The sequence below is a fragment of the Dipodomys spectabilis genome, unplaced genomic scaffold (genome assembly GCF_019054845.1).
Source record: "Dipodomys spectabilis isolate Male_0828 unplaced genomic scaffold, ASM1905484v1 ptg000307l, whole genome shotgun sequence".
Lineage (NCBI taxonomy): Eukaryota > Metazoa > Chordata > Mammalia > Rodentia > Heteromyidae > Dipodomys > Dipodomys spectabilis.
In genome coordinates, this window is record NW_024870984.1 from 4,297,124 (window position 1) to 4,324,149 (window position 27,026).

Consider the following 27,026-nt stretch of genomic DNA (forward strand, 5'->3'; position numbering starts at 1 on the left):
TTCAGATCTCAGTGTCATGAGTAGCTAGGGGTACAGGTTGAATCACCTGCACCAGCAATCCATGTTTTGTTTGTTTGTTTTCATTTTTTCTTTTTGTTTTTGTTTTTCCCAGTCCTGGGGCTTGAACTCAGGGTGTGGGATCTGTCTCTGAGCTTCTTTTAGTCAAGGCTGGTGCTCTACCACTTGGGTCAAAGTGCCACTTCTGGCTTTTTCTGTTTATGTGATAAAGAGGAATCGAACCCAGGGCTTCATGCATGGTAAGCAAGCACTCTACAAATAAACCACATTCCCAGGCCCTGAATCCATGGTTTTATTGAAACTCTCAATTTCTAAAAAATTAGCAAGATTAAAAAGGGAAAAAGAAGAGGAAACATGTCTTAAGCTATAGGCTGGTGGTTTGAACCTGAAACCCCTGATTCTGAGGAGGGTGAGAGCTGAAGGATATGGGTTACGAACCACAGAACATCACCAGAAAATTCACCAGCACAAATGAAGTAGAAGTCGCATGCTACGGGATCATGACTACACAAGTCTGGAGGTTGGGATCTAAGAACCACCATTGGAGACCACTTCTGGCAGGAAATTGCATGAGGTTTGAAAATCCAATAAAGATACAAAGGCAAAAAGTAGGGATGTGGGCAAAAAGAGATGATGGACAGAGCACTGGTCTGGAATAGATTAAAAACGAAAATGAAAAAAGGAAAAACAGAAGAATGGAGTGGAAATATGATTGATGAGGTCCTGGGTTACTAAATACAGTAATGTAAAAATGTAGCCCAATCCAAACACAAAAGGAGTAAATTTATTACTCATGGATATATAGAGATATATTTAGTGAGAGTACAGAAGGAATGTCAAATGTAAAACTGCCACAAAGGGATTTTTTCTCTTTCTTCTTTGGTGCTAGATGGCGACTCAAACTTAGGACCTGACTCTGGTTCATTGGCTATTAGTCTACCAATTGGGCCACACCTCCATCACCACATGCAAATCGTCTCAGCTTCTCATGCTTCTGTTCAGCAGCACATGCATTCTTTTGATTGCCCACTGGGTTTGCACATGACACTCCAATGACAGCTCAAGCAGCAGCCTCTTGAAGAGGTAGGGGTAATTAGGTTCCCACTGCAAAATCTCTTCTAAACTGAGTGGGGTGCCTCTTGCCTATGCTCTTGCTATAAAGGAAGTGAGGTGTGTGGGTGATGGTAGGAAGGCAGCTTAGACAGGGGGAAAGAAAACAAAAAATTTCCCTATCAAGTGACCCTAGGGCTTAAGTAAGCACTATGTGGACCTACCTCCAGGCACTCAGCCTCTGGAATGACCACTCTCAGCTATCAATCCTCGGTTTGCACGGCCACAGCTGTCTGGAGGTTGGCTTCAGGATACCCCACTTTCCCCTGCTCTGTGCATTCTAATTGAGCTCCCCATGAGTGCATGAGTTCCAAAGGTTGCAGTGTCCATGCTGCAGCCCCTCGGGTTTCAGGCTATGACTGTAGCCACTGCTTCAGATTCCCCTACATTACTGCTGCCTCTTTTTGGCTTTTGCCCTTTTGCCTTTTTGGCTCTTTGCCCTCATCCCTGGCCTGTCAGAGCCAAAAAGGAGCTCCAGAAGGACCCCTCCACACATGCACCAAATGTACCCTGGACTCCCAGTGACTCCTGGTGGTCAGTAGGACTTATATGAACACTAGGAGAGCCTGAAGATAAATGTTACACACACATGAAAACTAGTATGATGGCTTGACCTTCAAGGTCTCTAGAAATGAAGGTTTGACACCCATAAATTTTGGTTCACTATGAATTTTCTATTTTCACACTTAACACCATATACTTTCCTTGTGCTTCCTTTATTGGGTTTTGTATTACTCTTTCCAAAGAATTATTCTAGTGCGGGCTGATACCATGTCTCTGGTGATGACACCAACAGACCCAAGAGGAAAAGGAAGTGGGACATGGAGTACCCATCCTTTCCAAAAGAGTCCACCACAGGCCAGAAGAGCAATTCTTAGGACAGTGGGCACAGTTTCTGCCTCCCTCTCTGAATCATGGCTCAAGTTTGGAAAAGGATTTCAGGACACTTGAAGTATAGAATTATTGAAATACTGAATTATCTCCAAGACCAAAGAAACAACCACATCTTGTACATTGATCTCAAAAATATACCATGGAGTTCCAGTGAAAATGATCACTTAGATGAAGATAAGACACTGTTTAAAATACAGAGAAACAATGGGAATGCCACTAGAATAGGTAGGGATAATTTGTGTGCAGAAGATATGGACAAAGGAGATGAATTGCAGTTGATTAACTGGGAAATGGACAGTGACAGAGAAGAAACTATTAAAGGCAATTAATTTGAAGATGGAAAGGGTGCCATGGAAATCTCAGATGGTGATTCTCGTGCAAGTAGTTATTCTTTGGCAAGTGATGATAGGAAACCTGAGCTTCCTAAGGCAAAACCTGGCTTTATTGCTTAGCTGGACTAAAACTGAAGATTCTCCTGCCTCAAGTTCATGAGTTCTGGGATTACAGTCATGCACTACCACATTCCTGTTTGAAAGATTTAACTCTTATGCTAGATTATTGATTTTTCACCTTTGAACTTTATAAGCCTTACTTCGACATTTCTGGACCTTGCCATGAACATGTGTCTGAATTATGAGGAAAGGATCGTTCCAAAAGCTTCCCATACTGAAACACCTATCTTGGGTACCTGTCAACTCACTCTGCTCATCTGGCCTTTGTGGAGATGTCCCTTCTGCTCTGGTCATTAAAAGTTCTGGAAGATTCTCATCTGCTTACCAGAAGAACACAGAGGTGGAGGGTTTAATATGGCAATGAGAAAGAAAAACATTACTTCACTGAAACTTCTGTTATTTGCCTTATTTTTGTTTGTCATGTTTACCTTGCTCACAGATTACATTCTTTTTATGGTATGATGGAGTAATACATTTATTTTCCTAAGCAATTAAGTTTAGTTATTTGTTTTCATTGAGACAAACTTCTGAGAAAGAACAACTAGCCTCATGTTCATTTCCACAAATGGATGTTTTGTTTTTCATAATCCCTTGTAAGACAATAATTATTAGTCTGGAAAGTCAGGAAATAGAAACAGATTAAAACTTTTAACAAGACATATTTATTTGTGACGTCAGTAGGCTTGGATTTTTAGTCTAAACTGTGTGTGATTAGTATTCAGTCTGGTCCACTCAGATGACAAACTTTTGGAGGTTTTGTTTTATTTTCTTGGCAAACCATTAAACATTTCTTCAGAGAACATAAAAATCAGACTTTCTTCTCTTCATAGAGTCCACTATGCTTCAGATCATTCATCTGTAACCCTCAGCCAAAATCCAGTGCATTTGCTTTTGATTTATTGGAGCAGTCTAGCTGCCAAAAATAAGGGAAACCATGCAGCCTGTGTTCTCTGAGTCTGGATTACTTCCCACAATATAATGTTTTCCCAGTCTTTCCACATTGTTACAAATGGTAGTCAATCATGCTCTCTGATGGATGAGTGGGGTTTGTGTGTGTGTGTGTGTATACACACACACACACACACACACACACACACACACACACACACACATATATATATATATATATATATATATATATATATATATATGTAATCTCATACATATATGCCACATTTTATTGATCCATTCTTGATTTAAGGTTTTTCTTGTTATTGGAAAGTGAGAGACATGAACCTTATCACCCCGTTTGTGGGCAGAGACATGAGCTCTTGGAGCAACAGTCCTGACTCTTGTTACTCTTTTTTTATGGTCTGAAGTGGCAACAGCTGATCAACTATTAATTTGTTCATTTTTGTAAATTCTGGGACCTGATCTCAGTGGCCGTGCACTGTCCCTACGCTTTTTTGTTAAGTCTAACACACAAACACTTGAGCCACAGCAACACTTCTGCTTTCTCTGGATATGTGGTTACTGAGGAATCAAAACCAGGGCTTCATGCATGCTAGGCAAGCACTTTTTTTTTTAATTTTATTTTATTTTATTTGAGAACATACTGTACAGAGGGGTTACAATTACATGGGCAGGATAATGCATACATTTCTTACCAAGCATTGCAGCCTCCTCCTTTGTTTACCCTTCAACTCCCTTCCCAGCCTCCCCCCTCCCCCCCACCCAATCATATCCCCCCTCCCCCCCCCCCACACCGACATTGTAAAGTTGGTTTTGACATGACATTTTGTACTTCTCATTGTTGCAACAGGTCCACCTGAATCCTTAAACGACTTGTTTGTCCCCGTCTCCTCCACATGTTATACTGACATCAAATATAGTGAAAGCGGGGGTTACACTGTGGGGGAGGGACATACAAAGCAACAAAGAAATAATCTTATAAATGAGTTAGAAACACATACATGAAAGAAACAAAAATATTAAAATACATATTTGAGGGATCATTTTCCTAACATCACATTATCTGACTTTTTCCGCTTGACTCATACCTATACTACATATTGCAAATAAGGGAAACCATGGGACCTATGTTTTTTGGGCCTCGCTTACTTCACTTAATATAATTTTTTCCAAGCCTTTCCATTTCCTAACAAATGGGGAAATGTCATTCTTTCTGATGGAGGCATAGAATTCCATTGTGTATATATACCACATTTTCTTGATCCATTCATCTACTGAGGGGCATCTGGGTTGGTTCAAGATCTTAGCTATGGTAAATAGTGCTGCAATAAACATAGTTGTGCTGGGAGCTTTAGTGTGTTGTTGATTGTGAACATTTGGGTAAATGCCCAAAAGTGGGATTGCTGGGTCATAGGGGAGTTCTATGTGAAGTCTTTTGAGGAACCTCCATACTGCTTTCCAAAGTGGTTGAACAAGTTTACATTCCCACCAACAATGAAGTAGGGTTCCTTTCTGTCCACATCCCCTCCAGCATCTGTTGTTGTTAGAGTTCTTGATTTTTGCTGTTCTAACTGGAGTGAGGTGATATCTCAATGTTGTTTTGATTTGCATTTCTTTTATGGCTAGGGATGTTGAACATTTCTTCATGTATCTATTGGCCATCCTTCTTTCTTCTTCAGAGAAATTTCTCTTTAAGTCTTTCGCACACTTACTTATTGGGCAGTTGTTTCTTTGAGGATTTGTTGTTGGGTGGTTTAATTTTTTGAGTTCCAAGTATATTTTAGATATGAGACCCTTGTCCGTTGTATGTCTAGTAAAGATCTTCTCCCAATCCGTGGGCTTTCTATTGATCTTGCTAGCTATGTCATTTGCCCTGCAGAAGCTCTGCAACCTTATGCAATCCCATTTGTCCAACCTTTCTTTGTTTTGTTGTGTTTCCGGGTCTCTATTCAGAAAATTTCGGCCTGAGCCAAGGAGACCTAGGGTTTCTCCTATTCCATCCTGTAATGTTTTCAGAGTGTCTGCTTTAAGATCAAGGTCTTTGATCCATTTGGAGTTGATTCTGGTGCAGGGTGATATATAAGGATCTAGCTTTAGTTTTTATAAGAACAGACCTCAGGACCAATGGAATAGAATTGAAAACCCAGAAATGAACCTACAGACCTATAGCCATCTAATCTTCAATAAGGGAGCTAAAACAATAGAATGGAAGACAGACAGCCTCTTCAGTAAATGGTGCTGGCAAAACTGGTTAACTACATGTAGGCAAGCACTTTATCACGGGGCCAGCTTCCCTCTCCAAGATTTTATTTTTTAAAAACTAACATGTAATAGAAAAAACTACATGAACAACTATATTACAGCAGGCAAACTCCTTGATTAGAACCATGACATCCCTGGCCAGAAACCTGGGACACCAGGTCTTTGCCATATATCTCCTATGCAGTGAGCTTTTATCCACTGATCAACATTTCATTGGCCTGAAAGGAAGCAGAGTGATGTGTTGTGAAACATGATGCAAGCAGACAGAGGGGGCCTCATTCCTCAATGTCAACACTGAGGATGGGTATTCACTAATCCCAGACCCTCGGAGAGGGGTTGTGCTAGTGGACACCAAGTATAAATTGTGTAGGATCATAATCCAATGGGAAGATAGGCTAGGCGATTAAGAGATATAACCTTATTGAGAATCACATGGACTCCAAAACTGTGAACTAAAAAACATCTCTTTGGTTTGGAGTTATTGTTCTAACCTCCTTTTTCTGTACTCTGTCTTCTAAAGCCAGCTCTCATGTGTGAACTCTTCATATGCAATAAAATAAGCCATAAATAAGGCCAAATAATTGGTAATCTTATGGAAGTGAGCCAGGCATAGAATGGCTGTCTGGGGTTTCTTTTCCTATATGACTTATGAAAATTGACTTATTCATGAGAGACAGAGACCATGATCTAATGGCTGAGGGTATTGCTGCTGGATATCACCTTAGAGATCACATTTCAACACGTGGATATAACTATAAGAGAAAAAGCGACCAAGACTTTCATGTTCCCAAAATTATTGCCATACTGAGTGAGTCTGACACATGACATCCCATGACTGTATGGTGCAAGTGAACATTCTTTTGTTTTTAAAACATGTAGTATATACATATATACATGCTTATACACATTACAGTGACTTTAACTTTGTCCAAAGTTTTCATTTTGGTTTCAGAGGAAAGTGTTTGGATTTCACCATTCCAGAAACAGTCTCCCTCTGGGTGAGTAGGTGAGAATGGGTCAAATGGTGACTTCCTTCTTTGTTTCCCTGGAAGTGCTGAAAACCAGACCAAGAGCTTCTGGTCTTCAGGTAAACAAATTGTTGATAGAGACTCCCTTCTCAAGAGATGCAATCGTCATGAATAGTGCTTACAGGACACTACAGTTTCCAGTACTGTTTTACTTCCACAAGTGCACAGAGCACACGAGCGAATGCTGGAGGGCACAGATGTGGCTGATTCTCCTTTAAGAGGGGCAGAAGGGATGAACACAGTGGCAGGAAACCTGTTCCTCAGCAGAAAGCCTTGCAAGATTCTGAACATGATCCTATGTGAGGCTGGCTATTTGACCACAGTCTTGGACAGGTCATGAGCATCTGAAGTGTGTGGAAGGTTCTGCTAAGCCAAAGGTTGACTAGCAGCCTCTCCTTGGGGGAAAAGGATGGTCTATAAGTAAACACTTATTAGAAATGTCACTAAACCTTGTTTTTTATATTAAGTCAGTTCTTCAAGGCAGAGAAGTGAGAATGGATAAAGGAGAAGGGTCCTAGGACCACTGAATTTTCCCATCTTAGAGCATCATTTTCTTTCTCAACATATAGTAGAGAAACCACAGCTTAATCCCCCAGTCAAGCAGGAACTATATTCTTAACACAGTATATGCCAACATGTTCAGGTTCAGAGAACCCAGTGATAGTGGTTCCATTATGTTCTCCACAGTCACTTTTCTCTTTTTTGACATCGCGTCTAAGTAGGCCTTTGGGCTAAGCTACATGTGTATGTGGATCAGAGGCATGTACCAGCATGCCTAGCTTCGTTACTACTTTTTATGTTTTTTGCCTTTTGAAGGTCAGTCAATAGCGCTAACATGGCTCTCTCCCATTTGTCTTCTATTCATGCCCTTACATGGTTCTCTTCATCTGGTCTAACTGAAGCCATCTGTCTCTAGCCATCATACTGTTATGGTGGCCCATCTTGCTTCTTTCAAGGTAGCTCCATACACATCTGTTTGTTACTAGGGAGTCTTTCCTGACTTGTGCTTTTCTCTTTTCCAAATGCCTGATTGTGCAGGACATTGAAAGGAATTCCTGAATTTTCCCAAGAGTGTAAATGACTAATTCAAAGCTGTGAAAAGTTTCCCACTTAAACACACAAGTAGTAGGCCAGGATTGGTGGCTCACACCTGTAATCTTAGATACTTAAATCTGGAGGATGGTGGTTCCAAGTCCAGCCTAAGCAGAAAAGTCTTGAGATCCCACCTTCAAAATAATCACAAAAGAAGGGCTGTATGTATAGCTTAAAGTGACCCTACAATCTGAGCAATAGCTGTCATAGTATAGGTCACTTTGTCCTTCTTGTAGCACAGGCTCTTTAGTCCCAGGTTTGTACTAATAGCAACTCTTTAATTCCAACTTTGCGTATGTGTGTGTATGTGCACAACTTCACACACTAATGCACTTTTTGTGTACACTGAGTATTAATTAAGGTGCAGGTGCTTATGTTGCAGAGACTTCAAACAAATTTGAATCTTTCCAAATACAATGAACCATCAAGAATTCTACCACTGTCATTATTCAGTACAAAGTTTCCATTTCCAAAATGCTATTTTGCTAGATGGTGTTTATCTATCCAAATTTACTTAGTCTTTCCTCTACTTGACCCTCATCCTCCCATACCATTGCACATCCATACACTCCCCAGATTATTGCTTACAATGATCATACCATGTTCCTGAAATGAGGATTCTTTAGTGAAAGAATTAGCATTTAATTTTTAGCAAGTCACCTTCTTCAGTAATAACTCACAACGAGCTTAAAGTTCTACCCTTAATTTGGTCGGGCTAGGTGGACACAGCATAGTAAAATGGACAAAACATCATTTCAATGTCAGGTAGAGCACTATGGGACCTGACCTCATACCAATTTGTGCTAAACATGGCCCTAACAGGTGAGGGCAGAATACCTTCTTGTCCTTGTGGGACTCCTGAATTTCAGGGAAGCAGGAAGCTGAGACTGAGTCCAACCCTTACACTTCTCAGATTGCTGGCCAAGTTTCAGAAAAACTCAATAATCTGCCCAACGAAGGTATGCCAAGCTACAGGTGAAGAAAAGACAGGAGCTGAAAATTTGGCATGGAATTTCTGAGAAGACACCTTTATACTTACTAAAAACTTATGGCTTTTAGAAATGGCTCAGGATTGGTTGTGGTCAGACAGTGTGGGCATGCAAGCCAATGAGGGGACTGGCAACTTCAATACAGTGTCATACAATAGTGACAAAAAGAAAATAACCCCAAATGGGGCTTCACTAGTCATCTACCTGATATCAAAGTATTGTGTCTGACCAGTACTGAGTGTGAACCTGGACTGCTGGGCATAGGACATAGGATGTGAATTGAGTTATAAATGGAGGGATGGGTTGATGATAATAATTGTCAAAAGCAACAGTACACTCACATCTACTGGGAATCTGTCATAAAGGGACAGTGTACTCAACTATATGAACCCATTAGCACTGCTCATTCTTGGTTTCTGGCCAATCACTTCCTGGCTTATCAAACAACATGCCAAGTGGCAATGGTTTGGTGGACACAGAGGGCTAGCATATAAATATCAGTGAATACCTGGCATGTTAGTGGAGAGTACCAAGTCTTGGCCACCATGCACTGCTCATTCCCAAGGTTCTCAGCCTGTTAGCTCCTTGTGGCAAACTCACTTCTCCTATGGGAACAGGTACTGCCTGCAGGCCTCCCTGTCTTGCGCTCCAGGTCTCAAAAGTCCCCCAAAGGCTGGTCTAAAAGTGTGGGACCCTAATGCAGGCAAAGCCCAAGTGTTGGAAATTCCAATTCATAGCAGTGACAGGGTGCTGCAGAGCTCTGTAATGTGTTGTACCTCCAAGGGAAGGAGGCACTATTGGTACATGAATGCAACAGGGTTTCCTGATCCTCCCTGCCCAACAGCAGCTATTCTGGCTTGAGCAGTACAAAGGAATGGGGCATGAGACACCTTGGGGACAAGCACCCACCAGTAGAAGGGTGCCTAGGGCAGGTACATCTACAAAGAACAGTGCCAGTACTGGGGGGCTGTGCTCTTTTATCAACTTCTTCACATTTCACTTTTCAAAAAAATCTTAGACTTTAGAGTAAGTTTCAACCTATGGAAAATTTACATTAGTGTTTCTCTGGGCTGTCCCAGCTCTCCCTCAATGCACATGTCATAAAACGTATTAATCAAAGCCAGAACATTTCCATTGAAGTCATATTAGTCACTTAACACAAACCCTATGCCAACCTCACCATTGCCTACTTCTGCCCACCCTTCTCTCACTCAGGAGTCTATCTGGCCCTGCAGATTCCTGCTCTCTTTCCCTTTGAGGAACAAAAGTGCCCACCATACCTCCATGGTTAGACATCGTGAAGGGTTCCACTCAGCATTTGCTGTCTTTGTAGGCATAGATTGTTGAATGTCAACAGACTCTTCCTCTTTGCCAGCAGTCCACAGAGCAACAGATGCTACAGTCATCTCAGCGAATCTCACTGGGACACGAGGTCACCAAGCTTAAACTTGTTCATGGTACTCGTGTTAGAAGTCAGAGTCTTGTACTTAGTAGGTAGGTGACCTATACTCCAATTTTGTGCTGGTCATTTTTAAGTTGTGATCTTGCTTCCTATCCAGGTAGATGCCAGGGCCTGGACTCACCTATTTTAGGCTTCCTATTTTAATGAAGCTGATATGCATCCCTAGCTTAAGAGGAGATGTCACCCACTTTTTGGCCTGGGTTGGCCCTGAATAATGATCATCCACATCTCAGCATCCTAAATAGTTAGGATTACACAGGCGACTCCCAGCTCCAATGTGCCTTCCTTCTCAACACTACCCACTCAGCAGTGACTGACAGTTTTCTCTCCTCAGTTACTCTTACCCTCTGGAATTTCAGAGAGGAGACACACATTTTCTTCTTTATTGTACTCTAATTGCTCCCAAGATTGCCTGAAATTGTACTGTCTATCTCCCTTCATTGTAGGTTCCATAAGGAAATGATACCCCCAGATCCTGGATGTTTATGCATGAGGATGTAGGTCCCAGTGACACAGAGGTAAACTTAGTTATGAACCCCAAAGGGAAGTCCTGCTACTCCAGCTGTGGGCTGTCAGTTCCTTCTGCAACTCTCTCAGCTACAGTCATCCTCCATGCACTCGCCACACTGATGGGTATGAAGACAGCATCATGCCAATTGGCCAGGTCAAACTCTGGGCACCCAGTGATGGAGCTGGAGGAGTTGCACTTGTCCCCCTATCCAACCTGACATCCAGTCCCTCCCTTCAACAGGGTTCAATCTCTGTGGATGCTCCTCTCTACAAAGTCAGTCTCTCTCTAGAAGTAAGGAACAGGTATATGTAATTGAGAAAAAGCAAGCACAATCTCTCATCATGAATGGGCTAACTTAAATAGTGAAAAAAACCCACAAATTTATACTGAACCCCTCTCCCCACTTCTTTTATTTATGTAAGTTTGCTCCCTAATTGCTTTTGTGTGTCTGTTTTGGGAAGTATATGGGTACAGGTGCGGGGCTGGGGTTGTGAATATAGGACTTGAAGTCAGGTCCTTTGGCTCTTAACCTTTGTACAAGGCTGGCACTCTTACCATTCCAGCCACTGGTCCACTTGTGGCTTTTTCCAGGCTAAATGAAATAAGAATCTCTTGGGTTTCTCTGCCTACACTGGCTTCAAACTGCAATTCTGGTATCAGCCTCCCCAAAAGCTAGTATTACAGGTGTGTGTGTGAGCAACTGGTGCATTGCCTCCCACTGCCACTTTAAAAGGGCAGCCTTTAGCTTGTGAAGATAAAGAACAATTCTTGATAGAAAACTGTGTATCAGTGTGATTTATACAGATCTGGAGGCTCCTCATAGGAGGAATGGCCTCCTGGGAAGGATTCACCGCACTACCTGAACCAAATAGATTTGATGAAATGTCCTCAGAGAACACACCGGGTACTCTGAGTAGAACAACACCCAAACCATAGATTCTTAAGAAATTGTCTAAAACACGGCTGGGAAAGTGGCTCAGTGGTAGAGCGCTTGCCTTGCATGCTCAAGGCCCTGGGTTCGATTCCTCAGCACCACATAAGCAAAAAGAAAAAAGCCAGAAGTGGCGCTGTGGCTCAAGTGGTAGAGCACTAGCCTTGAGCTGAAGAGCTGAGGGACAGCGCCCAGGCCCAGAGTTCAGGCCCCACGACCGGACCCCCCCCCCCCCAAAAAAAAAAGAAATTGTCTAAAATAATTTTTTAACCAAGGTACTCACAGATGCGCCTCCCATAATCTTGGGAAAGATAACAGTAGAGCAGCCATCTGGATCCTGTCCGAAGTGGTTATAGGGTGTTTGGAACCAAGCCATTTCCTTGGCCCAAACCACATCACAAAGAGGCAATATGGATGCTCCTACTCCAATGGCTGGGCCCTTTACCACTACAATATTAGGCTTTTAATGAAAGTATTCACTAAATTTCTAAATTAAAAAATATAAATGGGGAACAAGTAATAACATTGCATGTGTGAGCAGATGACAAAAATCTATTCTAGATTGCAAGTTGCCAAACAGAAAACGTGCAAATCATAAAAGCTAAGATTTGTTAAAAAGCCTTCTCCCAGAAAAGGTAGACTGTGGATCTACTGGCTGCATGTTGTAAAAGCTTACCTCCAGCCTGGATATCACGCAGAGGTGGCTGCTGCCACCGGTTGTAGATGACATAGCCAGAAGTGCTTTGGGTATTTACAGTGGCTCTTGGTCACTCTGACCATTATATGTAGCATTTCCAACTTTCTCTTTGAATACCCAAGGATCATACTGACTTTAGGGCGTTCTTGTGTTGAAGAAAGAGAAAATTCAGAGTGAACTTGGCACCAAGATTGTCTGGTAGTAACTGAATTGTTATTGATTAAGGGTTATAACCTGCCCCTGCTAGGAGACTTTACACATTGAATCTGGAAACAACGGGTATTTTCTAAGGTCTTATAAACTGGACTAAATTAACTTAGGGATATGGAGCTAGGCTAATTTAAGACATGAGGTTGGAAAGAAACATCATCAAACATCCCAATGCCTGTATCCCATTATGTGTTGGTGGATGCTAATGCCACAGGAGATTGGAGAGCAAAGAAGGCATGGGGGAAGGGGGCCTTTGCAGGGGACAAGAAATTGCCATAAAGCACAGCCAATGCTTTGCTGGAGTTTGTTTTTACAAGCTTTGTAGTTCCAGGGAGGTTGATGCTATACTATATAGGGAATCTGCTTCTTCCTCCCCTGCCATACAGCTGATTCTGTTTTCAGAGGTGGTTTCTTGTTCTGATCTCACACAGTAGAGGAAAGCATGAACTTATACCTACATATATACAAAGTGATTCTTTTTATGTAGTTTGAGTCTGACCATTGAAGAACACTACAAGTTTTCATATACAGAGTTCTAAGCCAGGGATTTACTGAAAACAGCCATTGAGACACTTCCTACTAATTCCCCATCCTCTGAACACTATCAAGATGGAATATAATCCTGCATCTCCCCTTGCCCACCATGTAACTCCCCACCACAAGTCCTGAGGGTTGAACTCAAGATCTTCTGTTTAGTTGGCTGGCATTAGACTATTTGAATCACACTTCCAGTCCTATCTTCACTAAGCACTTGGAGGCTCAATTTTAACAGACTTTTCTTTTTTGGGGGAGAGGGTCTGGTCGTAGGGCTTGAACTCTGGGCCTGGGCACTGTCCCTAGCTCTTCAGCACAAGGCTAGCGTTCTACCACTTGGGCCACAGCGCCATTTCTGGCTTTTTTTCTTTTTGCTTATGTGGTTCTAAGGAATCAAACCGAGGGCCTCAGGCATGCAAGTCAAGCGCTCTACCACGGAGCCACCATCCCAGCCTTTAACAGACTTTTCTAATTGAGCTTGCCAAGATCGTCTGGATGGATTTCAGACATTTGAGTAGCTAGGATTACAGATGTGAACCACCTGTATCCCTCTAGATTATATTGTAAGGAGGGAGGTTGGGAAGTTTATAAAGAACACAGGAGTACAGGGCTTGCAGAAGAAGATTCCAGCAACTGGTGTGAGGTATAGTCCATTAGGTGAGGCCGACCTCATCTCAACTTTGCCATTTGCCCCCAAGGTTAGTAATGGTTTTACACTGCAAGAATTAATTCTTTTAAATGAGCAAGCTACACTAATATCTGAGTATTCTAAATGAGATGGCACAGGCCTTGTTAAAAAGTTCACACTGGGGTTTAATGATAAAGCTGTGGTGCATAAACACATAAGAATCAAAAATTGTCCACTATTCCATACTTCTCCCATGATATATTTGTACATATATAAAAAATTCTGGTCTCAAAGTCTATGATGAAAATCAATACCAGGATTGATACAGGATTGATACATTGTTTTATAACTGCAATTTCTATTTTTGCCTGGTGTGATAATAATGTCAAATGAAGTTATGTCTCTGTTGTAGAGATCCATGCTAAATTTACCATCAGCCCTCCTCAGAGGAAGAGTGCCATGATGATGTGTGAATTCATTTGTAAATATGAGTTGAACAGAAACTCAATTTGTTAAAAAAAAGCGACCCATCAAAGCTTTGTAGAAATGACTTGTCAGGAGAGACCTCCCCAGGCCACAAAGCTGTAGTTTCATGAATTACAAAAATCCAGCTGCAGTATATGTAGCTGTAAGAGATCATGATGGAACTAAAAAGAAAAATGTGTACAACTTTGTTAAGTATATATAGGGTTTTCTTTGCTATCCATGGGTCTTGAACATAGGGCCTGGCCACTGTCTCTGAGCTTCTTTTTTATTGTGAAACTACCATACAGAGGGGTTACAATTACATGGGCAAGATAATGAGTACATTTCTTATCAAGCATTGTTGCCTCCTCCTTTGTTTCCCCATACCATCCCTTCCCCTCTCTACCCCCACACCCTCCTACCACCACCACCCCACCCACCCCAGTCCCTCACCCGACCAAAGTTTAAAGTTTGTTTTTCAACATAACGTCTTGTACATCTCATTGTTTCAATGGGTCCAACTCTAACCCAATTTAAACGATTTGTTTTTTCCCTTCCCCTCCACAAATTATATCAACATCAAATACAGTGAAAGCAGGGCTTATACCATGGTGAAGGTACATACAAAGCAACAAAGAAATCATCTTTTAAATATGTTGGAAACAATCACAAGAAAGAAAAAAAAAGACATTTGAATCCTTATCTTGGAGTTCATTTGAACTAACATCAACTTGTCTGACAGTTTCTGTTTGTCTTAGACATATACTAGTTATTGCAAATAAGGGAAACTTTGGGACCTATATTTCTTTGGGCTTGCCTTACTTCACTTAATATAATTTTTTCCAAGTCTTTCCATTCCCTAACACATGGGACAATGTCATTCTTTCTGATGGAGAAATAGAATTCCAAGGTTAGTCTTCTACCGAGTTCCAACAACACTTCCAGCTTTTTCTGAGTAGTTTATTGGAGATAAGAGTCTTATAGACTTTATTTTCTGGGCTAGCTTCAAACTGCAATCATCAGATTTCAGCTCCCTGAGTAGCTAGGATTACAGGCATGAACTAACAGGCTCCTGGTTTTTATATATAACTTTAAAAACTTACAATTAAAGCCCACAAAGATTAAAAGGTGCACAATGCAGCATACTCAATTTTTATTTGTTCCCACTGGATCACCGGTGAACTGAGTTAAAGATTTGCCACAAAATTAGTTTATGAAGACAGAATTCCTTCTGCGAAGACACTTGACAAGGTCAGATGATAAGTCAGACCCTCATAGAAGGGAGTAGGAATTGTCTCAGAAAACCAGGCAACAAGATCTGAATTAGGAAGTAGTGTGCTGCCTTCCTCAGCTTACTCAGCTTTATTATCTGAAGAAGGAAGGATTGAGTGGGAAGAGGTCAAGTTCTAGGGGCAGTTTTGGGGTTTATTTTGCTCTCTCTCTCTCTAAATCCTCTAGTATCAGACTGCTGAGTAATAGCCTCTTCCTTTGAAAACTCCCCTCGTTATCTCACTCTATCATGAGAGGAGATCTCACTTCTGTGGAGAGGAGCTTGCTTTTGCATCCTTCAGACACATAGTCTGCAGACATCAAAAGACCAATGCTACAAATGGAACCCAAGCTACTCAGTTTTATAAATGATGTAAGGGCCATTTCATGACAATTAATCTGCAAACTGACCATCATCAATCCAATAGTTGAAATAGCAGCCCTAGACAGTGGATGATGTAAGATGCTATTTGATCTGCATTCTCACTTCCCTTCCTTTCCATTTTGGATATTTGCCACAATGTGGATCTTAGCATCAAAAAGTTTAAGAAATTGAGACATGACCCCAGAGAAATAAGCAAAAAAAATATACAGAAAGATTGTTTTGTGTAATGTCCCATTTAGACAAATAAAGTTTATTTAAATAAACTGAGTAAGAAAGAAAAAGTTTAAGTGAAATTGTTTAAATAATTATTTTTTCTGATTCTCCCATATTCCATTAAGAAAAATTCTCGTGACAAAAATAGATTCACTCAAAGCAGCAATAATGCAGGTTTTGCAGAAGCACAATGTTTCTGTTTCCTATAATATCAGCTGAAACTTCTGTGGGAGCCAGGAGAAGAACATGGCAGTGGGACACTGGTAGAAAAAGTAGGAGTGAGGATCTGATGAAAACATGCATCGAAAATCACCTAAAAGTGCAAGAGATGCAGTTTCTGTTTAACTATCTGTATCTATCATTTTTCTTTTTCTAACCCCAGTTCTACAAGCCTCAGCCACTGTCAAGGTCAGAGACTTGACAGTGGAGGAGGGAATAGGATGGAAAGCAGTAAGATTAGTGAGAGAAACTCCAAGCTGCACAGGAGAGGTGGTCTCACATAAGATGTACAAAGTCACCACAGAAGACAATGGTGTGTGTGTCTTTGTGTGTGTGTGTGTGTGTGTGTGTGTGTGTGTGTGTGCGTGTGTGTGTGTAAAAAGTGAGGCTTAAAGTCATGCAACATATCCTGAACTATGGTTTAACAATAAGCAGTGTCCACACATGGATATGAGGTTTTGAAAGTCTAGAGCAGAATTATATCCACTGATTAAGGTTTATAATTTCAAGTCAAGTAATAAGGCAGTGCCTTCTAGTACTACATCACAAAACTCCAATTAGAGAACCCAGAATAATAATGGGATTATAGCATTTCAAACCATAGGCATGTTATTCTGGGGAATAATAGAGATGAGCAAGACTGAGGTCCCAGGCTAGTCTAGGCAAAGTGTTAACAAGAAGACCTTATCTCAAGAAATACTTCTGTCTAGGTGGTTCATGCCTGCAATCCCAGCTCTGAGGGAAGTGTATGGGCTCAATGCCCAAAAATTACTTTAAATACTGAAAGCAAGAAGGGGGCTGGAGGTGTGGTAGAGTGCATGCCTAGCATGTATAAGGCTTTGAGTCCAATCAAACAACAATACTATATAAAAAAGCAAACAAATATAAGATGTGCTCATTAGATGGATTCAAATACCTATGCAAAGAAGCCATAAAAGTATGGCTTCTTTCCTCTCTATAAGAAATATTTAGAATTTGGTGAAGTTATGAGAAGTGTGCAGCACAAGTACTATGCAGCTGTACATTATCTATATAGCACTCTTAGTCACCATGCCTGAGCACTTGCTGGATTTCACTTAGACTTAAAATCAGTTATTGGCCTCTGATAAGCAGACATTTATGTCAGACCCATAGAAAGAGCAGATAAGTTAATTGAGTCAATTGAGTTAAATGATAGACATCTGGAAACAACCTGCTTAAGCTGTATACAAAGGAAAACCACCAACACTAGAACTTAATATTTGGTTATGCCCAGTGCAAATTGAGATGTATGCAATTGTAGAGCTTTCCTGGCCTTTGCAAGCTGGCTTTTCAGATACTAGTCAATGTGCATGCATAGAAAGCTCCATTGCTGTGTGCTCTGCCACATCACTAAGACCATCAGTGTTGTAGGATGATAGGGAAACTCCTCACAGAACACAACATAGCCATTGTTATCTTGCACAAATAAGAAAGCTGTCAAGCTGGGCACCAGTGGCCCATGACTGTGAACCTAGCTACTCAGGAGGCAGAGATCTAAGTATGACAGTTAAAATCCAGCCTGGACAGGAAAGCCCTTAAGATACTTATCTCCAATAAACCACCAGAAAACTAGCAGTGGCACTATGGATCAAGTGATAGAGAGCTAGCCTTGAGCCGAAGAGCTAAGAGACAGTTTCTAGGCCTAGAGTTCAAGACCAATGACCAAGAAAACAAAAAAAAAGAAAGAAACAAACAAAGAATAAAGAAAGAAAGAGAAAGAGAGAGGAAAGAAAGAAAAAGAGAGGAGAGAAAGAAAGAAAGAAAGAAAGAAAGAAAGGAAGGAAGGAAGGAAGGAAGGAAGGAAGGAAGGAAGGAAGGAAGGAAGGAAGGAAGGAAGGAAGGAAGGAAGGAAACAAGCAAGGAAGGAAGGAAGCAAGGAAAGACGGAAGAGAAAATTGAAAAACAGAAAGACACCTGTCAAGATGAGAGCTATGGCAAAGCTTCAGCCTCTGCAGATAAAGACATCCTGACCTGGAAGATGGCCCAAGGACAGAGGAATTGCTCTTAGAAAGAGCAAAATTTCCCACTGGGCACATACCACTAGAATGCAGCAGATGCCCAGGACATGCCCAGCCCAAGTCAGTGTGGCCAGAGTGATTAGCAGCCTAGCTGCCAAGTCCCCTCTGCTTCCCACCTCCTGGGAACATTGTGGACCATCTCAGAAGGAGGTTTCAGAAGAGCATAAAGAGCCACGCAGCAAAGCAGTGGTGCAAAAGCACAAAGCACATGACTCTCACCTCTGGGTTTACAGTTATTCTCAGATGATTTTGTGATAACAAGACTTGGAGGAAGCTTCCTGAAATTACTCTGTATCCATAGGCACTCTTTGTCTGCCTCACACTGAAAGGCAACAACTTGTCTAAAGGCTGGTCTCCTCTGTCGCCAATAAATTCCTTTTCACAGTCATCACTCCTGTAACAGACATATGTATGTTGGCTGATAGCACATCCATGAATGGGGATGTACCTGCCAAGGTTTTGAAATCACAGCGGTCCATGAAGTCCTATCACCAGTTGTCTTCCACTATCATCTCAGAATTAGATCTAAAGCAGGTCGCAATTCCAGGACTTATCAACAAAACACTGTCCATATGAGAACCTTGTCAAAGTCTACTTCAAAGATACCTTTTAGTTTCATTCTATGTCTGACAGAATAACCACCCCCTACTTTTTTGGTCTAGGATATGTACAGCTCTAAACTGGGAGACTTTTTGAGAATGAGATTAGAGAGAATGGGTCTCCTGGACAGGATCTGCTATAGGTATGACAAGGTGGAAGGAAAAAGGAAACAGCGTAAGGAAATATGATTAACAAGGCCAAAGTGGTCAAAAGAAATCTCTCCAGTGCAAGAAGGTCCTTCTGACAAACCTGTTCTTGTTGGGCCGTGGCCTGATATGGTGGTGCCACTTTAGACTCTGGTCCCATTAGAGCAACATACATGTCAGGGCTTCTTCCTTCCATGGCCTAGGATGACTACGAGAGGTTCATTCCCTGTTCCTACCTCTGCTTTCTAAAAGGGTACATTTATCAAGGGGCTCTCTTCTTTCCCCCTACAAACATTCTACCAGTATTCCCTCATAACACAACTCTTCAGTGCCAATCTGTGTGTTTTTCCATGAGTTCTAATATTTTGTCTTCTGAGCCTAACATTTGTTTTTTTGTTGTTGTTGTTGATTTTTTATTTTTTTACAATTTATTTTTATTTTATGTTTTTTCTTGCTGCAAAAATTAATTTTATTTAATGTGAAAATATTATACAGAGTGGTTACAATTACATGGGCAAGATAGTGAGTACACTTCTTATCAAGAATTGTAGCCTCCTCCTTTCTTTACCCTTCTCATCCTTTCCCATCCTCCCTGCCCCCCCACCCAATCCCCCCCACCCCCCGCAAGTTGTAAAGTTCGTTTTCGACATGACAACTTGTACTTCCCATTGTTACAACAGGTCCACCTGTATCCTTATTGAACTACTTGTTTATCCCCTTCCCCTCCACAAATTATACCTACATCAAATATAGTGAAAGCAGGGGTTATACTGTGGGGGAGGGACATACAAAGCAACAAAGAAATAATCTTATGATTGCGTTAGAAACAAATGCATGAAAGAAAAAAAACATATAAAATACATATCTTAGGGTTCATTTTCCTTACATCACCTTATCTGACCTTTTCTGCTTGACTCATACATATACTAGATATTGCAAATAAGGGAAATCATGGGACCTATGTTTCTTTGGGCTTGGCTTACTTCACTTAATATAATTTTTCTGAGTCTTTCCATTTCCTAACAAATGGGGCAATGTCATTCTTTCTGATGGAGTCATAGAATTCCATTGTGTATATACCACATTTTCTTGATCCATTCATCTACTGAGGGGCATCTGGGTTGGTTAAAGATCTTAGCTATGGTAAATAATGCTGCAATAAACATAGTTGTGCTGGTAGCATTAGTGTGGTCGTGTTTGTAAACATTTGGGTAAATGCCCAAAAGTGGGATTGCTGGGTCAGAGGGGAGCTCTATATGGAGTCTTTTGAGGAACCTCCATACTACTTTCCAAAGTGGTTGAACAAGTTTACATTCCCACCAACAAAGAAGTAAGGTTCCCTTCTGTCCACATCCCCTCCAGCAACTGTTGTTATTAGAGTTCTTGATTTTTGCCATTCTAACTGGTGTGAGGTGGTATCTCAATGTTGTTTTGATTTGCATTTCTTTTATGGCTAGGGAGGTTGAGCATTTCTTCATGTGTCTATTGGCCATCCTTCTTTCTTCTTCAAAGAAGTTTGTCTTTAAGTCTTTAGTCCACTTATTTATTGGGCAGTGTTTCTTTGAGGATTTGTTGTTGGGGGATTTAATTTTTTGAGTTCCAAGTATATTTTAGATATGAGACCCTTGTCCGTTGTATGACTACTGAAGATCTTCTCCCAATCCGTGGGCTTTCTAGTGATCTTGCTAGCTATGTCCTTTGCCATGCAGAAGCTCTGCAACTTAATGCAATCCCATTTGTCCAACATTTCTTTGATTTCTTGTGTTTCTGGGTCTCTATTAAGAAAATTTCGGGCAGCGCCAAGGAGACCTAGGGTTTCTCCTATTCCATCCTGTAATGTTTTCAGAGTGTCTGCTTTGACTCCGAGGTCTTTGATCAATTTGGAGTGGATTCTGGTGCAGGTTTATAGATAACGTTCTAGCTTTAGTTTTCTACAAGTAGTTAACCAGTTTTGCCAGCACCATTTACTGAAGAGGCTGTCTTTCTTCTATTCTATTTTTTTAGATCCCTTATCGAAGATTAGATGGCTATAGGTCTGTAGGTTCATTTCTGGGTTTTCAATTCAATTCCATTGGTCCTGAGGTATGTTCTTGTGCCAATACCAAGCTGTTTTGATTACTATGGCTTTATAGTAGAGTTTGAAATTTGGTATTGATATTCCTCCAGCAGTGTTCTTTCCGTTGAGGAGCGTTTTTGCTATTCGGGGTCTTTTATTGTTTCATATGAATTTTTGGATTGCCTCTTCTATTTCCTTGAAGAATGAGGTTGGAATGTTGATAAGTATCACATTGAATTTGTAGATAGCCTTGGGAAGTATTGCCCTTTTCACGATGTTAATCTTTCCAATCCAGGAGCATGGGAGTTTTTCCCATTTTCTAAGTTCTGTTTTCATTTCATTTTTCGTTTTTAAAGTTTTCATCATAGAGGTCCTTCACTTCTTTGGTTAAGTTAATTCCTAGGTATTTTATTTTTTTGTGGGGCTACTACAAATGGAGTTGCTTTCCTAATTTCAACCCTACTCTTCTAACATTTGTTACCTTTCCTCCTTTTGGTGCTGGGGACTGAACAGAGAGTCTTGTGCATGCCAGGGATGTACTCTACCATTGAGTTTCATCTTCACCCAGAGCTTTGGTTATCATACTAGTCAAGGACTCTATTAAGTATTTGATACAGTTACCAAGGCACATGAGAATAAGTGAGATGCTGCACTTAGCATTTGGACAAAATAATCACCCTGTCTATAGGAGTCACCTCAATGTTGGCTTGTGTGGCAATTAGTGCAGAGCTCTGGCTAGGAGGAAACAAAAGCCATGCCTGAGAAATATATGGTGATCTACTGATAAAATTATCAACAAGAGTTTTCTGAGGGGTGAGGCAAGAGTCATTAATTGTGAAACAAGAACTACTTCGTCAAGAGTGTAAAGTAATAATCCAAAGCCACCAGAAAAGGCTCATAAATAAGTACTTAAGAGAAAACAAAAATATTCTTAGTCAAATACTGGTAGATATGCTAGGCGGGGCCTCCATCACAGCTTGGCCTCAGTCCTTAACCCACTGAGGAGTGAGAGTGCCTTGGCCAGACCTGCCTTCAGTTCTGACCCAGCAGCCTTATTGGATTTGGAGATCATCCAACCTGATCAGTTCCAGGACTAGAGATCCAGGAATGTCAATTTGCTGGCCAACACCTACTCCCTAGGACTCCCACATTGGAAGCTATTTGCACTTTGATATGCCTTGGGGCAAGGACAGAAAACATCCTGCTTCTAGTCACAGATCACCCCCTGGGGAAGTTTACTTTCTAATGAGTGAGATCAGCTTGGCTTAAAGATCTATACCCCACTCATCTCCACCCTACTCCAACCTCAGGCCTGGTAGAGGAAAGCTTAGGGAACTTACTATTTCCCAACTTTACTAGCAGCAAGGAACTTGCACCTCACCCAGTGGTATCTTTTTCTTAGAGCTTTCTAAAAGTTGCTGGATTCCCATAGGTCCTGTTTCTGAATAAAAAGTGGATTACAGGTTATTGGTGGCCATGGAGGAATGCCTGGCACAGACAATCTACCTGAAGCATCACTGCAAGAGGAGTGAAAGATTCTTGCAAAAAGAACCCTTGACTGATTTGGCCTCCAGTGAAAACAGAAGTGTTCGACCTCTTCCTGGCCATTGTAGGTTCTAAGCAATTGAGATTTCTATCTTACTCATGTAAAGTAACCATACCCGACAGGCTAGCTCCATGCATCCCTTTTGTCCTTACAACTCCCCGTGGGCCTCAGATAGCTTTGAATGCTGGAAAAGTGAGTATGAGAATGGGTCATTGGGCCATGTCTCCCCTTCTCTCCTTCACTTGGAAGGAGAGAATCAAGCAGTTCTTGATACACTATGGGGCTGGTCAGCTTTTCACTCCCTCAAACAGCTAGACTCACTTCTGTCCTTAATGTTGCCAGATGCCTTGAGAAACTACCCTGGCAACCAAGATCTTGCACTCATCCTGTGAGTTCTGCTTCACTGTAAACTGAACTGTAAGCACAGGGATCGGGGTTCCTGCTACTGTTTCTGGGGAATGTGACTGCAATCCCTCTGATGGGGCATGAGACAAGAACCTACCATTGTGTGAAGAAGTAGATCTGTAATGGCCAGTATTCATAACTGCCTTTTGTGGTTCCATTCCCAAAGACGAATGTGTAATGGGTGGCAGGTATAGCCAGTCCTGTGTCAGAATAAAGGAGGAAGAGGCCCTGCTACCTCAGTGCCCAGACAAGCCTTGGACGTCAATCATTTCAGTACTACAAACATCAAATTGGTACTAGGAAAATTGTAACATCTAGATTTGGTTTTCTTTCTCTTCAACCTGCTTTTTTGCTACTGGCATGCTATTGAGAGATTGCTAACTTTAAAACTGGGCCAGGGAAAATAAAAAATATTGGCGTTTGTCATCCTCCTCTTCAAAATAGCAGGAACACCATGAATTTGAAACTCCTCTTGAGCACCAGTCCTATATTGCTAAGATTAAATCTTGCTGGCCAACTTTATATTTCAAATACATTGAAAGAATAAAAGGGATTCTTAAGAAGAATAAGGACTAAGAGTATAAAATGTATACTTCTTTATTTATATAAATAAGGCTTTCATACAATCATATTTAAAAGTAATCTGTATTTTTACATTCACCACCCGTGAGTTCCTGACAGGAAAGGCTGTGCAAGAATCCCACTGCAGGACAACAGGAGCTCAGGAAAGCACCATTAATTTGAGAAGTAGGCAGGCTCTGACACTCCTGTTGCACTGCTAGCAATGGGAAGTCTTAAACTAGTTCCTCCACCAAGTCTTCTTCAAATTCCCCCTGTTCATCAGCAGTAGCATCTTGGCACTGCTGGTACTCGGACATCAGGTCATTGATATTGCTCTCAGCTTCAGTGAACTCCATTTCATCTATGCCCTTACCTATGTACCAGTGCAAGAATGCATTGCACTGGAACATGGCACTGAACTGCTCTGAGATGCACTTGAAGGGATCCTAGATGGCCATGTTGTTGCCGATGAAGGTGGCCGACATCGTGAGTCCATGTGGAGGGGGGGGAGGGAAGGGGCGATGTCATACACAGCCGTCTTCACATTGTTGGGGATCCAGTCTCCAACGTAGCTGCTGTTCTTGTTCTGTACGTTGAGCATCTGCTCATCCACCTCTTCATGGACATGCAGCCTCGGAGATGGCAGCCGCTGTCAGGTAGCAGCCATGGCGGAGATCACAGGTGACCATCAAGTTCTTAGCGTCAAATATCTGCTGGGTGAAGCTCGGGCACTGAGAGAGCATGGTACTGCTGGCTGGCACGGCTGGTCAGGGGCACAAAGCCAGGCATGAAGAAGTGCAGGCGGGAAACAGCATCGGATTCAAGGCCAGCTTGTGCAGGTCTGCATTCAGCTGGCCAGGGAAGCACAGGCAGGTGGTAACCCCGCTGTTGGTGGCTGACACCAGGTGGTTCAGGTCGCCATAGTTGGGCATGGGCAGCTTCAAGTTACAGAAGCAGATGTTGTACAGATGCAGAAAGTTTCATCTGCATTTTCCACCAGCTGGTGGACAGAGAAGATCGTGTTGTAGGGCTCCAGCACTGTGTTTGACACCTTCAGGGAGGGCATGACACTGAAGGTGTTCATTATGCGGTTTGGGTACCCTTCTTGAATATTGTTGAGAATCAGGGTGCCCATACTTGACCTGGTGCCACCTCCCAAGGAGTGGGCCAGCTAGAAACCCTGTAGACAGTCACACCTTTCTGACTTCCGCCTCACCACATCCAGTCCCGGCTCCACCAGCTCGGCTTCCTCTGTGTAGTAGCCCTAGGCCCAGTTATTGGCTGCCCCACTCTGGCCTATCAGACATGATGAGACACACACTCCAAGAATATTTACTGTGACATTTGTATTGTGAAGACAATAGGACTCTTCTGAGCCAACTTTGCTTTTACTTTAGATAACTTTGGTGAAATAAAGGAAATGTTTTCAATGTATCTGGGACCCTACAAATCACCCAGGTTCTAAAGAAATAAAGACAATGTGGAGGAAGATACATTTTAACCCAAATCAACTACTTGTAGAAATGAAGAACAGAGCCTGCCTCAATACTGGAAATGTAGTTATTTTCACAGGAGGGACAGGAGCACAGTGTGATCATAGGAAAGCTAAGCTGCAAGCACTTGTCTGCACCTTGCTCACACATAGCTGTGCTTTGTTTTCTGGTGTCCTGAAGTAGTTCTCTGTTATTGCCGGGCCTTTGAAATGACCAGCAGCGCTGAAACCTTGTTGGAGGCTTTCCCTGATTGCTGATCTTTCCCTTTAGAGGCTACTTTGTCATAGAGTGCTTGAAGAGTGACACTGATCTGAGCTGTCTGAGTGGCCAGGGGCATGACTCCAGTGGACTGGAATAGGTGGGTTAGCTGAGTACAATATCTAGGTGTATAAAGGCTCAGCCCAGCACTGGAGTGCCTGGATGTTAGGACCCATAGACCATGATGACATACCAAATATGAAGTTGTCTGGCCTGAAGCTCTGGCCAAATGGTCCTGATCTCACTGAGTCTAAGGTTCCAGGCTCTAGGTCCACCATGGTGGCCCGAGGAACATATTTTTTGCCTGTGGGGACAAGAGTTGACGTAGGCCTATAATTGACAAGAAACTTAGGGGCAGAGCTTATGATTTTAAGTGACTCTCAGCATTCATTACAGAAATTACAGCATTTGAGACATAGAAACAGAAAAGATTGGTTCAGCCATTGAGGGATTTTTTGAAGAGGGATTAGCAGTGGTTCTCTCACTTCAGCCCTCCCTTCTTTTCAGGCCTCCTGGTCACTTCCGCCTTTTGCACACCATCCCATCCCTGACAATCCTCCGGGGCTAGTCAGTCTTTACTGATGCTGGCAATATAAGCTAGCTTATGTGGGTTCAGAACAGGCAGAAGAAAGTAGAAATGCATTTGGAGTGTGGATGGAAAATGCCACTCAACTGTGACTACCCTTTTTGCCCCTTGGTCAATGAGACAGTCATGAGACAATCAAATTGCTTCAGCTTTCTTGTCATCAAGAGGTGATTCAAACTTATCCATTCTCTTTCTCGACACTGTCTCTTAAATTACAGAGGAACAATATGGTAATCTTGCTTCACAAAAAATGGAAAAGGCAACATTGAAGGAAGAGCTCCTTGCTTCATGATGAGTGTTGGGCTGTTAAGAGCCAGTTGTCATTGTTGGAGTTTTTAAAGTTACTCACCCATAAACCCTTACAGGTGTCTTCCTTGTCAAGGTAATTCAAGTCATTGATTGATATTACCCTTTAAAACTTCCATGGAGATGTTGAATATTTTTGTGATTACCATCTTGTTGTGAGATGAAATCCATTTCTGACTTAGTAAGGAATGGACTTGAGAATTCTGATAATTCTCTTAGAACTTCAATTCTGAAGGAAGCTAAATAAATCTTGACAGGATAAGAACAAATATATGTGAATTAATCCTTCCTCTTCATCCCTTTTCCTTCCCCAGTACTGTTAATTGGGCCACTGGCTCCTCTTCTCCAGTCCGCAAGTTCCAAATGCCTCAGGCCTTAACCCATTCCTTCTCCACCTCCTCGCATGTTTCTCGTCTCCATTCCTGCCAGTTTTCATCTTCAGGTTCACCTTTAATTCACCTGCTATTGTCTCTGCACATGCCAACACTGTACATTCCGCCAAATGTGGCTTGTCAAGGGAAATAATTATACACTATTTTCTTCTCATATACTTGTACTGTACTCTATAGTAAAACCACTGGCTACATAGCATGTACCTGTTAATAAGTATGATGTCATGTAGAGACACTTGAATGTGTGTGGCAGATTATTTGTAGGTTCTATACAAATACTATTTTTTATAAAGATCTTGAGTGTGTGAAGATGTTGTTATTGGTGGGGGTCCTCGAGCCCATTCCATGAGGATACTG

General features: G+C 41.8%; 1 pseudogene; it reads right to left on the minus strand.

Moving 5' to 3' along the window:
* Positions 1-23,867: 23,867 nt before the first annotated feature.
* Positions 23,868-26,771, minus strand: LOC122127667 (annotated as a pseudogene).
* Between the last annotated feature and the right edge of the window lie 255 nt (positions 26,772-27,026).